Source organism: Heterocephalus glaber, unplaced genomic scaffold (genome assembly GCF_053883595.1).
Source record: "Heterocephalus glaber isolate CG9 unplaced genomic scaffold, H.glaber_assembly_v1.0 deba00001429, whole genome shotgun sequence".
Lineage (NCBI taxonomy): Eukaryota > Metazoa > Chordata > Mammalia > Rodentia > Bathyergidae > Heterocephalus > Heterocephalus glaber.
This window is the reverse complement of record NW_028258294.1, coordinates 4,722,138-4,740,290: the sequence shown is the minus strand read 5'-3', so window position 1 is coordinate 4,740,290 and position 18,153 is coordinate 4,722,138. Positions and strand designations below refer to the sequence as shown.

The 18,153-nt window shown below is 37.2% G+C and overlaps 1 long non-coding RNA gene across 1 annotated transcript in view; it reads right to left on the bottom strand.

Moving 5' to 3' along the window:
* Window positions 1-4,625: 4,625 nt before the first annotated feature.
* LOC147827852 (uncharacterized) overlaps window positions 4,626-18,153 on the bottom strand; it is a 34,051-nt gene continuing 20,523 nt past the window's right edge. Inside the window, exon 3 of the long non-coding RNA XR_015451599.1 lies at window positions 4,626-7,181. This is a non-coding gene — a long non-coding RNA (uncharacterized LOC147827852). The remainder of the gene's footprint in view (window positions 7,182-18,153) is intronic.

The following is an 18,153-nucleotide window of genomic DNA, read 5'->3' as shown; positions in this document are numbered from 1 at the left end:
TAGCATTATTCTATCCATTCAGGGTCTGCCCAAATAAAAGGCAGAGGAAGGAGGAATTGAGGAAATTTCCCCTTTGAGCTGAGATACCTCATCTCTTCTGCTCTCAGCTGCTCTGGTTCTCAAGATTTCAGAATCACACTAAATTATAGTACCAACTTCCCTGGGTCTCTAGCCAGCAGATAGTGAGATCTCTCAAACTTTGTAATCACATGAGCCAATTCCCCATTTTATTCATTTAAAAATAAAATGTATTTCTATAGTTTTATATTAATATATAAAATATTTTATACTTTTATTATATCTTATTTCTTATATATTCATTTTATATTGTATTTATATATTCATTTAGAATTGCATGAATTTTATAGATATGAATTTATTTATATGTTTATATATACATATCATCTTGATTCTGTTTCTCTAGAGAACATTGACTAATACAATATATATAGTAGATTAAAGAAGGCCATAAATTCTTCCTTTCTCCACCATTGAGAGGTAAAGTCCAATTTCTCTCCACTTGAATCTGGACCGGCATAATGACTACCTGGACAAATAAAATGTGATATAAGTGACCTGGGGCTACAGAGGTTGAGTATGAGAAAGAAAGCTTTTATTTTTATTTTTCATTTTTTGGTACCAGGGATCAAACTCAGGACCTTGTGCTTGCAAGGCAGGCAGCGGAACCACTGAGCTAAATCCCCAGCCCAAGAAAGAAACTTTTTAGCTTCCATCTGGATTCCTGGAACACTTCCTCTTCTTTTCTGAGATCCTCCATGCTGAGGAGACCATGAGTCCCAGAACCATGAGACAAAAAACATGGCTCAACAGCCCTCTGCCATTCCAGACCTAGCTACTTGAATGATCCAGCGTAAGTCTCAGATATCATGGAACAGAACAAGTAGTGTTGGTTGAGTCCTGACAAACTTAAAGACTCATAAGCAAAATAAATGTAGTTGTTTGGAGGAGTTTATTATACTTTTAGCCCAAACATTTGGAGTTAAGGTTACAGGTGTGACACAGTCTAGACTGAAGACAAGACCCAAGGAATGGCCCAATGATATCAGTGGTTGAAGATGAAGGAGAATCTCACTGATGTCAAGGGGCTACACAGGAGAAAAAAGGACTCTCACTTAGGACACAGAGGAAACAGATTGGAGAGATAGCCAGAAAGAAACTTTTGAGAATGTGCAACCCCTCCTTAAGAGAATAATTTTATTCTCAAACACTATAGAAACATCTATTTTTATTTTAATGTACTTACTAGTTATTGGTTTGTACAAAGAAACACACTCAGCCACTATTTAAATTTAGAGTGTATGATGTTGCCCTAGGTGATCACTTAGAGACTTGCAATGACAAAATGGTATACTTAAATATAGATGTCCTATTACTCAACTAATTCCACCACCTCCCCCTCAACTCCCATGAATTGCCACATATAGTCCTTTTCTGTCTTATAATGAAAAATATTCAACAAGTTTGTTGAACAAGCATCTGCTATGTGCCAGGCTCAGTGTTAGTTGCTGGACTTAGACTTGTTTTAGTTGAATTATGTCCATCTTTTGAGAATGCAATGGAAATGTTTAGCAAGCACTCAATACTGTAGACTATGCACTTTAAAAGCCACTTAAGACAACAATGAGTAGGTACTGTCCATTGAGATTCAATGAAAGAAATAGATTATTGTACATATAGGAAGAGACTTCTTGCAGAGGTTTGATCTTATCAGTTGTGAAAGCTGTTGTCATCACATCTGATGATGGAGTGTGAAGGTGTGAAGTCCTTAGAGGACACAGACAGAAAGAAAAGTTGTTTATGAAGCCGGGGAGAGCAAGGCTAAGCTGGAACCCACAAGAACAGCACAACTTGGCCAGTTGTTTTCATTCTGATCTTGGTGAAATGAGGGTCCTACAGAACGGGGCCTCTCCTTCCTGTAGCTAAACAGACACACCTGGCTCAGGAGAAGAGAAAGGAAGGAAGATGCAGGGAAGAGTAGAGCTGGTGCAGGCCTGGGATCTACCTCTCCAGCCAGGTGATCCAGCAGCAAAGGAAACATCGTGTGAACTGCTGCTTCACTTCATGTTACTCATCTCCACTGGGATTGGTCTTGTGGCTCACCTTCTGTAGCCAGAGACATCCAGGGAAGAGAATTCTGAAATCTGTAAATCAGTCCCACCAGGTTGGCACATTACAAAACTGCAGCAGCTGCTATTCAAGTAGTAATCATAAGTATGCACTAACACCACCCAAATTTTAACAAAAGCAGAAAAAACTGCAGCCTTGGTCAGATAAACTCCAATCTGATGCTACAGTCTGCGCTCTGAGCCATCACATACCAGCACTCCTTGCTTGTACTTTAGGAAATTTCAAAATCACAGGTAGATAATAAAACACTGATCTTGTTAGCCCCTAGTTAGGCCCACCCTTGACCAGTGTCCTCTTAGTCTACGGGTATAGAACCTAAAGTCTGTGAGCTTTTCAGAGGTCTAAAACAGAGCATAAATTCTGACAACTAAAACACATTGGCCACAAAATACAAAGAGAAAACTTAAAAGCAAAGTGACTATGTACTAAATTTTATGTCTACAAATCTTTGACTCAACTACAATTTACAATACAAAATTTTAAATGAATTGTATATCATACAAAATTTAGACAGAATAATGTGTTTGATGTAATGTGAAATAACAGCTCCAAAACTGAGAGCCTAAGATTTACCAATATTCTTCTGGACAGAGCAACATTTGGGGAAACCTAATATTGTTAAAATTGTTTTCACCATTTGGGCAGATACTGCAGCCCTGTCTGTCTGCACAATGGAGGATTGCAGATGTGGAGACAAAAGGAAAAATGTTACCTGATATTCACTAAGGATATATTATGTATAATGAAATGAAAATTGGCAGACTTGATTTTGGCACACTGCCAACTTTGCTGATGTGTCCAGAGCATTTTAAACATATCACTGCAGGTGGCAAATGAGAATAGAAAGCAGAAATGTACAGATTAAATTTAGCAGCAGGTTGAAATGCACTCACCAAGATGTTTGCCTCCCTCCCTGTTCCCTTCTTCCTCTCAGCTCAGACTGCAGAACACCTAATCACAGAAGGCAGCCTTCAAGTGAATTCAATTAGCCACAGAATGCCTTTCATGGGTTAATGACTAAGAGAAATGGAAGTAGACATAACTTATTCACTGAAATGGCCATGAGCAGGGTGGGAAGGATTTTGCACCAGGCCAGGTAAACTTGCCCTTCTCTGGTGACCAGATATTACACAGGGTGGCACCTCTACATCACAGGTAGGGGGAGACAGGGTTCTAAGATAGACCAGATTCTTCTGATTAAGTTCTTGCTGCATCAGAACTTCATTCCATGAGAATGTATAAGCACTATTAGGTCCTGATCTTTGTGAACATGCAGCATTTGATCTGAACCCTTGAAATTCTCTCAAATGGTGATAATGGATAGCTGTCAAGGACAGAGCATTTATCATGTGTCAGACCTTGTTCTAAGACAGGCTCTCTGCCTTTATAAAAATTGCTCTCAAATACTACAATAAATGATTCTGTGATCCCACCACCACTGCCACTTACTAGGTGTTCTCTGCTTCCCCAACACAAGCACATTCCTCCACCAAGGAGGAACTTGGTGCTTCCTCCTCCTCTGGATACCCACATTCTAAGGCAAAATGGTTTGTGCCTACTTGGCCTGTCACTGGGCTGTTCCTATCTCACTTCCTTACCTTGTCTAAAATGGCTTGTGTCTCTTTTTCTTAAGTGCTCAGAAAGGGCTTACTTATTAATCTCAAATAGAATAAAATCAAAACATACTAAGAGGTAGTAGTGGTTCAAAGTTCAGTCTTTGGAGCTATACAGCCTGAGTTTGAATCTCTGCCTTTCCCTTTACAGTCTTATATGAATGATCTTTAGCAGATAGTTAAAACTCCTATTACTCTGAGTTTTCTCACCATATATATGTGTGTGTGTGTGTGTGTGTGTGTATATGTATATATATGTATGTATATGTATATATGTATATTTCTCCTATAATTGACATATACATATATGTATATGTATATATGCCTATCTTACAGGATGTTGAGAGGATGACAAATTTTATGTAAAATGTTTAGTATAGTATGTGACACATAGTCAGAAATCCACAAATATTAGCAATTTTAATTTAAATGAAGTACCACTAAATGTGCTAGATAATGAAAAAGACATTACTCCTAACTCTTACAGATCAGTAGAGGAAGTAAATATGAAAATATGAAGTTATAATATCACAGGATGAGCACTAGAATAGAAATCTGGATATATGGTAGATCACAGATTTCTTTCTGCAATAAGGAATAAGATGAACCTCTATCTGGAGCATGCTTACTATAGGAGAGGCAGGAATGATGCCTATCACGGTGGAGGAAACAGGTGGCTGCCTATGTCCTGTTTTCCACTTTCCAACCAGTCCAAATGACATGAGTAATTCTGGTGACACAATGCAGGAGATCATAGCTTTGTTTGAAAAGCATCTGTTAGAATCAAATGTATTGTTTTAGATAATGCATAGCATTTGGAATCCAGTCAGAAAAAATTGCACAAAACATTGCAAGTGTGCTGAACATCAGGAAATAGAGATGTTGGTGCCAAGAAGCTGAAAACTCTTGAGGACATGAAATGAAGGGTGGGTAGGAGTTAGTTCAGAGAAAGAAAGGAGGGGCTTTAAAAATATGACCATCAAAATAAAGATGCCTCAATATTATAATCCATAATATCCTCACAAAATTCAGATGCATAACCTCATAAAATGCAAACTGAGGACAGACTTCTAGTTCTTTCTTAATAGTTTGAACAACTATCTTAGGAATAAAACTAGCAGCTAAAATCTTAAAAGATACCATTTTAATTTATAGCCTTTAATATGGACAAGGAAAATTACAGATATATATAGTAGGTAAGTATACAGTTATACACAAAATTGGCTATAATTTCAGTCATTAACAAGAACATAAAACATGCATATAGGCAAGTATGCATACTATATCTTGGATCTCTTCTCTATACCTAGAATTTCTCCTATAATTGACAATGAACACTTTTAGCCCATGGGTTATCAAATAAGTTCATTATATATTCACTATATATAATGAATCAATAAACTAAGACTTTCTGTTTGCTTTTCCTCCTCTACTGAACTCTCCGGTCGTAAGCAAGACACTGCAATTTAAATTCCAGTGATGTTCTTCTCAATTTCTTTACTATCCTGTAAGAATTGCTGTCTAAGGCAGTCACATCCTCCCTTGCAGTCTGGGAGATTAATGGACCCATCAAAGAATGGGATAGAGGCACCATAGCAAGGAGTTTTTTCATGGTCCCTGAGTTACATAGAAAAGCAGTTATAATGCAAAAATATACAAATAATTTTGAATTAGACAAAGTGGGAGCTGAATATACAAAGGTGCTCCCACCTTTGATTCTATGAAAACAGGTTGGCAACGTGCCCAGGAAAAGGACAGCACCTCCTCATCTACCCACTGGCATGTAGGAAGATCAAGGCCACAAGCAAGTACCAAAGCCACAGGTCAGCAGTCAAGGAGACAAGAGTTTTAGAATCAAGCAGATATGAATTTAAAGCCAAGTTTTGCCAATTAGACTCTCTGATCCTGGCTTCTACATCTGAAAAAAAAAGAGAGACAGACAGAGAGAGAAATAATGTCTATCTCATAGGGTGGTCATGAGGACTATAAAGTATTTATTCAATGTAATGAGTCTTGAAATGAAAAAAAAAAAGTAGATTGCCTACAGAGGAAGTCCAAAGGGAAAATAGGCTTCAGGGACACAGATACTGTCAAGATTCTGTTTTCTCCTTTGTGCCGACCCCATCCTAGCCTATTATAGATGGCTTTGCTCCCTGCCGCAGTGAAAGGAGAGGAGGAGAATAGCTGCAAGCTGATAACCTCCTAGCAGAGAGAAGAGGCTTCCTCACCCAGTCTGTCATATAAATTCCAAGAAACAACTTGAACCGGTGCAGCTAGACCCTGTACTCACTGAAAATAGCTGCTGTTGCCTGGGATATAAGATACAAGGATCCACTAAACCAAGCCTCAAGCTCACTCTGAAGGTGAGGGGATAAGACCACTGCATTCCAATCAGTACACTCCATGAAGTATTTTAGCTTAGTCTTTTATAATTTGAAAAATGGGGTTCCCACCATATTTAGTTAAGAGGAAATCTGAAAAAACAATATCTCCCTTGATACTTCAAATTACTCACTAAATGTGAAGCTATTAATCTTAATGTCAAGATTTAAATTGTCAAATAATCACTATCTAGTAACCAAACAAATGAAGTAGATGCCTTTTACCTTGAGCTGCTCTTTTATGCATGCTTGTTATTTCATTTATTTGCCCTTTCATCATGTATTGAGCATTTTCTCTTCTTCAGGTATTATACTAAGCACTTCATGTACGGCACATCATTTAGTCTTCACAATAACATTATAAGGCACTGTTATTATTCCATTGCATAGTGAGTGAACTAAGACTCAGAGAAATTAATCAATTTTCCTACTGTTTCACAAAAGTAGACTTGAACATAGGTCAAGTCAAATTCTGTGATTTTTACCACTAGGCTACCACTTGGTAAAGCATTGGGGAAAATTAACTTTATCCAGAGTGAATCTTCACAGTGGAGAAATGACATTTGAACTCAGTCTTATAGGATGTTGGAATTTGCCCACCACAAATTATAATAAAAGACACTAAAAGCAGAGGAAAGATGATGTAAAAAGATGTAATATATGCAGCAAATGCTATTGTCCAACGTCTCAAGTCAACCTCCAATGAATCTTCCTAGCTCAAACTACTTCAGGAGACAGTTTGAATTCATAAAATATCTGAAATATATTCATCTGTAAACAAAAATAAATGCAGTTTTGTTTTATTTAGGATGCTTACAAACATAGTAAGTTTATTTTAAAAAGAAACAGACAAGCCAAAAACTTTCTCCAACATTTACCTGTTTAATTTACTGCAAACTGTTTTGGTCCCATGCATGTGAGGAGATAGACCACAACCTTTCCAAAGCCATCTTGTCAGACATGATAAATCTTTTCTCTCCTTGATTTCCCCTAGATGCCTTTCCCAGCTTCTTATTAAATGGTTGCTACATCAGTAAATCTGCAAATGAAGGGATATATTAGTAGGATACCACCTATTTCAGATAATGCAAATCAAGTCATCATTTTAACAGAGGAAAGGAAAAAACCATATGATCCTGTGACTAGTTGGAGAAAAAGTATTGGACTAAATTCTACAAATGCTCATGGTAAAAGCTATCAGGAGACTAGAAGTAGAACAGAACCTTCTCAACAGATTAAAGACATGTACTCCATACTTCCAGTGAGAATGCCTTATATGAATGGAGAAGATACAATGCTTTCTCCTGAAGGTGGGGAACAAGGGCAGATATGCTTACTCTTTATCTGTCCATTAAACTTTGAAACCTAGGCCCCACCAAAATAGTCTGGCAATAAAAAGACACAGTTAGGATAGGATTGGCAGGGTAGAAGCAAAATCTTTATATGTAGATGAAATGATCATCTACAGAGAAAATACTAAGAAATCTCTAGGAGCCCCTAGAACTCCTATTTGAATTTAGCAGGATTCGAAAACACAAGGTATATATAAAAATTCAGGTCTGTGTATACTTGCTATAAATGAAGAATTGGATATTGAAATTTAAATGTTATGTAGGAGTACAAAGGACCTAGAAAAGTTTTAAAAAAAAAACAAAAACAGTGTTGGAAGACGTTTAGTACCTAATTTTAAGACTTCTTCTAAAGCAACAGTAATGAAGGCAGTGTGGTGTAAGGAAAGACATATAGATCATTGGAATAAAACAGAGAATCTACAAATAGAACCACACATATATGGTCCACTGAGTTTTGAAAGATTATTTAACATTAGCATTTTATAGAATATAAACTTAATTCAAGAGCTGAGGAAGAGATAGTGTTTTCAGCAAATGGCACTAGAACACCTGATATCCGTACATAAAAAATTAACCTCAACCCTTTTTATCCATACATGAAAATAACTTGAAGGGATCTATGAGCCTAATAAGAAAGGCTAAAAGTATAAAACTTTAAGATGAAATTATAAGGGAAAATGTTTATGAATTCAGGGTAGGCAAAACTACCTAGGATACAAAAGACATGATGTATAAAAGAAAAAAATTGATAAATGAGATTCCATCAAAATTTAGAACTTTAAATGACATCATTAAAATGAAAAGTAGTCCTTAAACAGACCATATTTCCAATGCATATAACCTATGACCACAATATATAAAGAACTCTTACAGCTCATTAATATACAACCCAATTAAAAAGTAGACATAAGAAGATGATAAATAGCCAGTATAGCACAAGAAAAGGTGTGCAACTCTAGAATCAGAAAAATACTAATCAAACAATAATAAGATTGAATTATACACTCATTAGGGAGATGAAGTTAAAAGTTTTAAAAGCCTTGTCATGACTTTTTCTTTTTCTTGGATTCTCCCCGTTTGTGTTTAATTTGTCAAACCCAATGGATTCATTCTGCTGGGTTTCCTGGGGTTGTGATCCTCATTGTCTTTTCCTAGGGTATTGTCTAAAATTTTGGGGGTTGCTGGTTTGATATTCATGAAGTTCCTGAGGTGCTCTTTATCATGAAAGTATCTTATTTCTCCATCAATTTTGAAAGATAGTTTTGAAGAGTACATAAATCTGGTTTGGAGTCTGTTTTCCTTTAGGTCTTGAAATACATCACTCCAAGCTTTTCTTGCCTTGAGAGTTTGCATTGAGAAGTCTGCTGTGATTCTGATGGACTTTCCTTTGTCTGTGATTTGTTTCTTTTCTCTCACTGCTTGTAGAATTTTGTTCTTCTGTTGGATATCTGGAATCCTAACTATTATATGCCTATGTGTAGATTTTTTTGATCAAGGCTAGCTGGAGTCTTATACACCTCACTTAACTGTATGTCAAATTCTTTTTCCCTCCTTGGGAAGTTTTCTGCCAACACTTCTATGAATAGTTTTTTTATGTCATCTGCACTCTCTTCTCTTTCTTCATTGCCTCCAATCAGTCTTACGTTATTCTTCTTTGCATCATCTAGCAGATGCTGGATTGATTTCTCATGTTCCTTTACAATTTTAAAGCAATTTTTCTTTTCCTGGTCACTAATTGCAATCTTTTCTTCTATATCTGAAATTCTATCCTCACATTGGTTCATTCTGCTTTGCAGAGTTTTGATGGAGTTTTTCATCTCCTGGAAATCTGTTTGCATCTGTTTTATGGATTCCATTTGTTTCCTATGTTGGGATTCCATTATGTTTCTCAGATCCTCTATTTTTTTTATCTGTGTCCTCTCTAGATTTATTAATCATGTCTTGCACCATGAGCACAATCTTTGCTGTTATCTGAGTAATTATTTCTGATTTCATTTTTCCCAGATCCTCTTTTGCTGCCAGTTCAGTGGGTCCAGGTGGTTGAGTATCAGATTGCTCCATCTCATTTCCCTTTAGGGTTGCTGTAGGTGATCCAGAAGTCTGTTTTTGAGGCTTATTTATGTGTCTTCTCATTTCCATGGGGGTGGGGGGCAGGTGCTTCTGGCGCCTGCACAGCTCACCTTCTCTGCCCTAGGAGTTTGGGATGGTGGTCGGGGAGCTTCCTTCTGGGTGCTGGGACTGGCTCAGCTTCTCTGCCCTAGGAGTGTGGGATAGCAGTGGGGGAGCTTCCTTCCAGGTGCTGGGACTGGCTCACCTTCTCTGCCCTAGGAGCTTGGGATGGTAGTGGGGGAGCTTCCTTCTGGGTGCTGGGACCCGCTCAGCTTCTCTGCCCTAGGAGCTTGGGATGGCGGCAGGGAAGCTTCCTTCCAGGTGCTGGGACTGACTAACTTTCTTTGCCCTGGGAGCTTGGGATCTCATGTCTTCTCATTTTGACTGGGGGGGGGGGAGGTGCTGCTGTGGGTGCCCGTGCAGCTCTCCTCCTCTGGGCTTGGAGCAGTGGAACGGCAGCCCAGGAGCCCCTTCCTCTGGGCTGGGAGTGGTAGGAGGGGGCCTGGAAGCCCCTACATCTGGGCTGGGAGCTGTGAAATGGTGACCTGGAAGCCCCTTCCTCTGGGCTGGGAGCAGTGGATGGCAGCGTGGCACTTAGCAATTTTTCTATGAACCCAAATATGTTCTAAAAATAAAGCTTATTAATAAAAACACTTTTTTGTCATATGCATTCACCAAAGAAATCAGTTACAAAAAGTAATGGATTGTTCTGAATGTGTAAAATTTAATTTATTAAACTAGTCCTCAATTTCTGAATATTAATTTTTTATTGTAATTAATAGGACTGCAATTAACTTCCATCTACACAGATTTTATTCACATCTTTTCATATAGTTGTCTGTGTTGCCCCTAAACTGTAAGTCTCCTGAAAGCAAGACACAATTTAATTAATCTTCATAACCTTAGAGTCTAGTAAAGTGTGAAGACCCCAGAAGATATTTAATAGATTTTTTTTTTGGTACCTGGGATCAAACTCAGGACCTTGCACTTGCAATGCAGGCATGTTGCCACTGAGCTAAATCCCTGGCCCTTTAATAGATATTTTTTGATTAAGTGAATGCACTTTTATTTTCTCATGTTTAGAGACATCACAGGTTTTCATAGTGGTCTGTATACCATATAGGGTGCATAATTCCATAAGATTTTATAATTGTTAAGCACACACACACACACACTCACACACACACAGAAACTTTGAAAGTCAAACATGTGTCTGAGAGCATTACTTTATTCACAGATTCATCTAACAAAATTAGAGGCTGGAATACAATGAAACAAAGAAGCCATACAATGTGCTCTGCCATCTCAAATTCCATGTTTCTCTCTCTCTCTCTCTCTCTCTCTCTCTCTCTCTCTCTCTCTCTCTCTCTCTCTCTCTCTGTACCAAGAATTGAACTCAGGGACTCGTGCTTGCCAGGCAGAGCTACACTCTGGCCCCATGTTTCTCTCTCTCTCTTTTTTTTTAAGTAGGCAGCACATACTATCTCTGTGTTAGAGCACATGAGTTGGACGTGGACTACAAATGCCAGACTCTAGGACAGACTTAGCTGAGTTTAAAGAAGACTGGAAGGAGAATTGGAACAAATGTTAGGAGACCATTCCTTCTAGCTCTTGCTTTACTGGATGAATTTCCTTCTAACAAGGGCATTTGTGCCCTTCCCACTGCTATGAGATTCTGCTTGTTTGAAAATTCCTTCTGATTAACCTCTATTCTATAAATGCTGAATGTGTACTGAATGTTGGAAAATAGATAAATAATGTATTTTCCTTTCCCTGACTAGAATCACAGTTTTCTGGCATCTTCATATAAAGAAATCTAGTTTAATCTCTGTTTCAACAAAGGCCAAGCTTATTCATATGTTCAAGGGAGACTTTTCTGAAGGTCAGAAGACTCTTGCCTGGAGAATACTTCTCTCCTTCCTTATAGCTTTTCTCTTATCTTTGCTATGGACCTTGATGCAAAACAGAATAGGGTTTTTTTTATTCCTCACAGATCTAGACATTCAAAGAAAGAGAATATGTTCCTCCTAAATCTCCTGTACTTTAGGCCACTCATCTCAAATTCTTCAAAACTCCTCTTAGTATCTGTGTCACTTTCCATTGGCTTTTCTCTTATTGAAGGCTTGTGCTTTTGTTATGTTCTCTATGGAGTATAGGATTATTAATTTTCTTGATCTACAAATACTCTTTTATTTTTTAAGTTAATACAGACCACCAGTGAGTTGGAATTTTTGCCAACCAAAGTACAATATTGATTCTTACTGAGCCTAAGATCATAAACCTTTCTGTGTATGAATTTCTATTAATTTCTGAAATTTAAGTACAAGAAATTATACTTGAACTCTTGAGATGTATCATGTTAGACATATTTAGCCCTTAATACCAATCTATTGAAATGCTTTTTATTTTGTATTGGTCATCCATTATATTGATTAACTTTCTCAACCTCGTTTCATATTAATAGATTTTAATTAATTTCCATGATTATGAAAATGATGGTCGTGTTCCTGTTCATGCAGGAAAGATGGCCACAGTTGTGTTCATCATGTGATGCAGAGTTTGCAAACAAAAACAAAATTCTGCCAAACGATTCTGTTTGTGAACCAAATTGTTCACAAACAAAAGCATTCATGAACTGAGGTGCTACTGTATATTGAAGGATAAGCTAGTCCAAAATCACAGAGGTTAATAAAATTCAAATGATTGCTTGTTGCTTGTGTTATGTGTCCATCATGGATTGAATGAGACTCTACTCCTTATCTCCTCATTCTAGAGATCAGGCTGGATAAAACCTTCAATTCTAACTTTGCTGACCAACATGGAAGAAGGAAGAAGCCATTGAAGGTTTCACACCAGCAATTTGATGATCCATCTTGGAAGTAATATACATCATTTTTGCTCATTAGCTAGAATTTGTCTTACCAAGCATGAGGTGGTCAGAAATTGGGATTTGATCATGGGTTCAGAGCTACCTGGTGGCAATCACAGCATGATCTTTATGTTTTTGACATAGTTTTATTTAAAAAATGTTAACTAAGTAAGATAAACTCTAGAGAATATTTCTATAGTGTATTTCTAGAGATCTCTTTTAGGGTAGGCATGGAAGCATTAATAAGTAGTCTTCAGGGAAGTTCTTTCAACAAGATACAATTTCACTTGAGTGTATTCAAGTGTATTCACTTGAGTGTATTCAATCACATTTTCCAATGTTTTGCAGCAAATTTTGAGAGATGAAGGTAAAGCTGTTGCTGACATTTATATGCAATAGATTAAATGATTTGGGATGATGAAAAGGGCCTTTTTAAAAAAAATCTGATTTATGGTCTTTGGTTTATCACTGTATTGCTTTGTGAGTCTTAGCAAATAAATATACCTCTCTGTGCTTCAAGATTTGCTTTTACATTGTTTACATTTACAAAACTAAGTCAAAATATTAAAATATCTCTTATAATTCCACTCTTTAAAAAACCTTGTTTTGTTCATTTAATTGCATAATTTTTCATAAAATAAATAAGTTTCTTCAGGCATTCTTAAATGAAAGAACATTGTCATTACTCCCAGATTTCACAAGAGAGGTGAAAGACGAAGACACAGAACTTTTGTGGTGGGGCACATATGGGAGAGGATAGAGTTTATGATACTGATACCATATTCAGGAAAGAAAATGGAGTATTGTCTTCAAATAGCACCATGGGCTTCTTGGAAAGTGAATATTAGGAAGGCATTCCAAGTGCTGTACAATAGTTTACATTACTATTTCCAATTATTTATTGCCTTTCCTGTAAGATTATACTTCTGTGTCCCATTGACACTAGCTTGGACTTTGTCTCTTATTTTGGCCAATAAAATGTGAGTAGAGGGCATCTATGCTGAGGGGAATCATTAAGATATATCATATGTCCCTGTCATTGCTCCTTTCTCCACTGCACAAGAATGACATGTCTCAGATTGGTCTTTTCTTTCAGTATGGATTCAAAAAAGAAGACATATGGAGTAGAGACAACCTTCAGGTGACATGTAATATTATTGAGAAATAAACTTTTGCTATAAGCCACTGAGATAGTGGATTGTTTATCATCACAGCATGAACTAGTGAAAGCTGAACAATATATAGGCTGGCTGGTGAATGGGTAGAACATCCCAACCTGGGACCCGAGGTATGGAACTATTATAAGGTTTAAGAGAGGGGGGATTTTAAAGATTACTACGATTGGTAAATGCAATGATGAAATCAAGAAATACATTAAGAAGCCATTTGTTTTGATAGTGCAAATGAAAAGCTTTTAAATAAGTTATTTAATGACAAGACATTATCATTAAAACATCAATAAATTTTAGCAAATAAATTCAGTGTTGGTTATAGAAATATTGTCAGTGAACTAGCAAAACAGATTAAATTAAGGAGGTAAAAAAGAACACAGAAATCAAATAATGAAGATGGGCAGATGAGTGATTTTTAGGAGAATTTCTCTTCTCTTAGATTAAGAGCTTTGTGGATATAATATTTTGTGTTGAGCTTGGAGTGGAAAGATGTCTGGATCCCAGAAACTGTCCAAAGTGGACTCCTGATGCTTTTTTACCAAAATGAGTATTGAAGCCTTGCTACTAATAGCCTTGTCATACAAAGAATCTTTTTTCTTCATGCAGAGAGGCAACAGACAGAGACAGGCCATTGAGAATTCAAACATCATTCCTTGACTGATTGTAAACTCTCAGTAAGATTGGTAGAAAGTGTCATGGTGGGGGGGGGGAGGCTTTCTCTTTAGGATTAATAAGACCGGATGATAAAATATGTTCTGCCAAACGTCTTGGTAGTTCCCTTTCTCAGAAAAAAAATCCTTCACAGCCTTCATCATCACATTTCTCCTGTCATTGGAGCTATGGGGTTGAACTACATTAATCTTTGCATAGTTAGGTTAGACAGGGTCCTCAGCAACATCCAAGAGGCCAAAAGAAATGGAAATCTCAAATGGGAGAAATGCTATCTCAGTGAATGTGTGAATACAGTGATCCACTGATAGTAAGAGGGATTTAGCACTTGTGTAGAAAGCAAATCTTACCCTGATACTCTCCTATGAGGGTTCTCAAATCTTTTAAGGTAAGTACTCATTTTCCTAGAGTCAATACTTCGTGATAACTTCTGAGAGAATAGGAGAGCTGGAGAGAGGGACAAAGAATATCCTCAGAGGTCCTGGGCCCCAAGCTTCTGTCTTTAAGGGGAGTAACAGTTTGCGAGGCACATGAGTTAATAGGAAATTACTTGCAAAGACAGAGAGGATGAAATAGCATATTAAAGCATCAATTTTACCATTTACCATTTACTGATTCTTATTGGGTATTTCTAATCCACATCTCTAAGTCCAGCAAAAGACTTAACAGTGGCATACAACCTTTGCAGGATTTCAAAGTGAAAAACCATTTAAAGAATGATTTGTTACTCAGAGAAGCTCAATGATATACCTAAAGCCACACAGCTGCTGAATGTCAGAGTTGGAATTCCACCCCACTGAGTTCTTTTCACCACTCAAGGTTGTAGACATAGTTTGAAATTATTCTGTCTCTTACAGAGTTGAAATAATGTCATATAATCCCCAAATTCTAAGGGCAGATCTTGAAATCAAGCCGATCTCTATTAAGGTCCAGGTTTGTGGTATACTAACAAAGTCATTAGAAGTTCTCTATGCCTCTCATTCTTGGTAAAATAGGGGTACTAATACCTCATAGTGCTGTTAGGAAGAGTCAAACAGATGGTATGTGTGAGAGGCTTAGCACATGGTACATAGTGGTACTCTGAAGGTGGAAGCAAACAAGGTCACATGAGACTGATACCTACCCCTACCTCTTATTTGCCCCTCTTCCAAGTAGATGCTGCAGGTTTTTAAAAATTAACTTTATTGATACATTTTAGTTATACATTTTTGGATCACATTCATCATTGGGAATTTGTGCCTGTACATGATATATCTTAGCTCTTGTTTTTTTCCATTCCCCTTCCCTCCCTTCCACCCCTCCACCTCTCCACCTCTCCCTATCTACAAAAGCTTTGTTTCTGGTTTTCCTTCTTTTCTCATATTTTTTTCTTTCTGGTCTCCCTCTTCCCCCTAATTCCCCTTCCCCTTTGATCTTTACTTCCTATTTCACATTATCTATTATACATTTTGACCCTCATTTACACTTTCAATTTCTCATACCAGAGGGACAATTTGGTATTTACATATGTGTGTCCTATTTATTTTACTTAAGAGTATGGCCTCCATATGCATCCATTTAGCTATAAATGTCTCTAGTTTATCATTCTTTATGGCTGAGTAATAGTCCATTTTACAGAAAAACCATATCTTCTTTATCCAGTCACCAGTTGGCAAGCATCTGAGTTGTTTCCAAGATATAGCTATTACAAACTGGGCCGCTATAAACATGGGTGTGCATATATTGCTGTGGTATGATGTTTTTAATTCTTTTGGGAAAATACCCAGCAGTGGAATAGCTGGCTCAAATGGGACCTCTAATCCTGGTTTTTTGAGGAATCTCCACACTGATCCCACAGCCCTGCCAGCATTTGTTATTGGTTGATTTCTTGATAGCAACCATTCTTTCTGGAGTGAGGTGGAATCTCAGCATTGTTTTCATTCACATCTCTTGAATGACCAGTGATGTTGAACATTTTTTCATATGTTTATTTGCTGTTTATACTTCTTCATCTGAGAAATGTTTGTTCATTTCAGATACCCAATTTTGGATTGAATCTTTAAATTTGAGGCAGGGGTATGTGTGTCTGATTTTTTTAAGTTCTTTATATATTCTAGATAGTAGACCTTTGTCAGAGGAACAGCTGGTAAATGTTTTTCCCACATTGTGAGTTGTCTCTTCACACTGTTGGTGGTTTATTTTGCTGTGCAGAAGATTTTGAATAAGAAGAGACCCCACTTGTTGATTCTTTGTGCTAGTTCACGTGCAATTGAGGCTTTGTTTGTGAAATCTTTTCCTACTTTAATGTCTTCAAGAGTTCTATCTAACCTCTCTTCCAGCTGGTTTAGTGTTTCTGTTTTAATATTTAGATCTTTAATCCATTTTGATTTTAGTTTACTGCATGGTGAGAGATATGGGTCTACTTTTAATCTTTGGCAAGTTGAAACCCAGTTCAGCACCATTTATTAAAGAAGCTATCTTTTCTCCAGTGAGTGTATTTGGCTCCTTTGTCAAAGATAAGATAGCTGAGTATGTCTGGAGTTGTTTCTGCATTTTTTAATATGTTTCATTGATCCTCAGGTTTGTTTCTTTTCCAGTACCATGCTGTTTTTATCACAGTAGCTTTGTAGTATAGTTTCAAGTTGGGGATTGTGATACTCTCTACCTTGTTTTTGTTGCCTAGAATTGCTTTAGCTATTCTAGGTCTCTTCTGGTTCCAAATGAATTTTTGAATTGTTTTCTCTAGTTCTGTGAAGTATGCTGTTGGAATTTCAACTGGGATTGCATTGAATCTATATAGCAGTTTTTAAAGTATAGCCAATTTCACTATATTGGTTCTTCCTACCCAAGACGGTGCAGGTTTGAAATAGAGCCAGTCCTGGATGTGTTCCTGAAATACACTTGTCTTTTTGGTTTGGTAGTGCCCCAGCTAAGGTAATTTCTGTCAACCAGGAAGGCAAATTTTCCTTTGAATAGATCTGGCTGAGCTGCTTTGCCAGCTTCTTGCAATTTGGGAAATGCCCCTTTCCTAGCTATTTTTTCCCCAATTGTGTCTCCATTACTGTGGGCTGAATACTTATGCCTGTGAAAGCTTTCCACCTCTGGTAATCTAATTGAAGAGGCACTTTTGTTTTAATTGTTGGGAGGGTCTCACTAATGGCTACTTATCATCATCAGTGAATGAAAAGCTAATATATGCCTATGTTTGACAAATCTTACCTTGGGAGATTGTAATTCAACAGTATTCATAATTTATGTTTTGAAAACTCTAGCAGTTTAATGCTTTCTTGCTGAGTATTCCAGGTGCCATGTTACTGCTAGAAAAGACAGACACAGTTTTCCCCTGTTCTCATTGAGAAGAAGGCAGAAAAGTAAATAGAAGTTTATATAGCCTTGCTGAGAATCACTGAGAGAAGCATCTTGTCCAAGGAGGTTTGATTGTTTCTACCAGACATCCTCCTTTGACTATCAGGTAACTTTTTCAGTCATGGCTGTACACAGTGATTTGAACAGCAATTGAATTATCACATATGTCAGGTCATTGAATTCTTTCTACCCCATATAAGGTAGGTAATATGTATTGTCTTCATTCTACAGATACAAAAACTAAAACTCTGAAAAAAGCTGTAATTTTCATGCTATTCAGCAAACCCAGAACCCTTACACAGTTTTCCCTGGCACTAAGGCCAGATCTTTTCTTCTATATTTCAGAGATGTGAACTAAGAGGATGTGTCCATGTGCTAAGATCATGAGCTAGATCAAACTAATCTGAAAGTCATGCATAAGACATCACAGCAAGAATGTTTTGATAAGCTCAGACATTAATAATATCTGCTAAGTTTGGACAGCTTTTCTGGAAG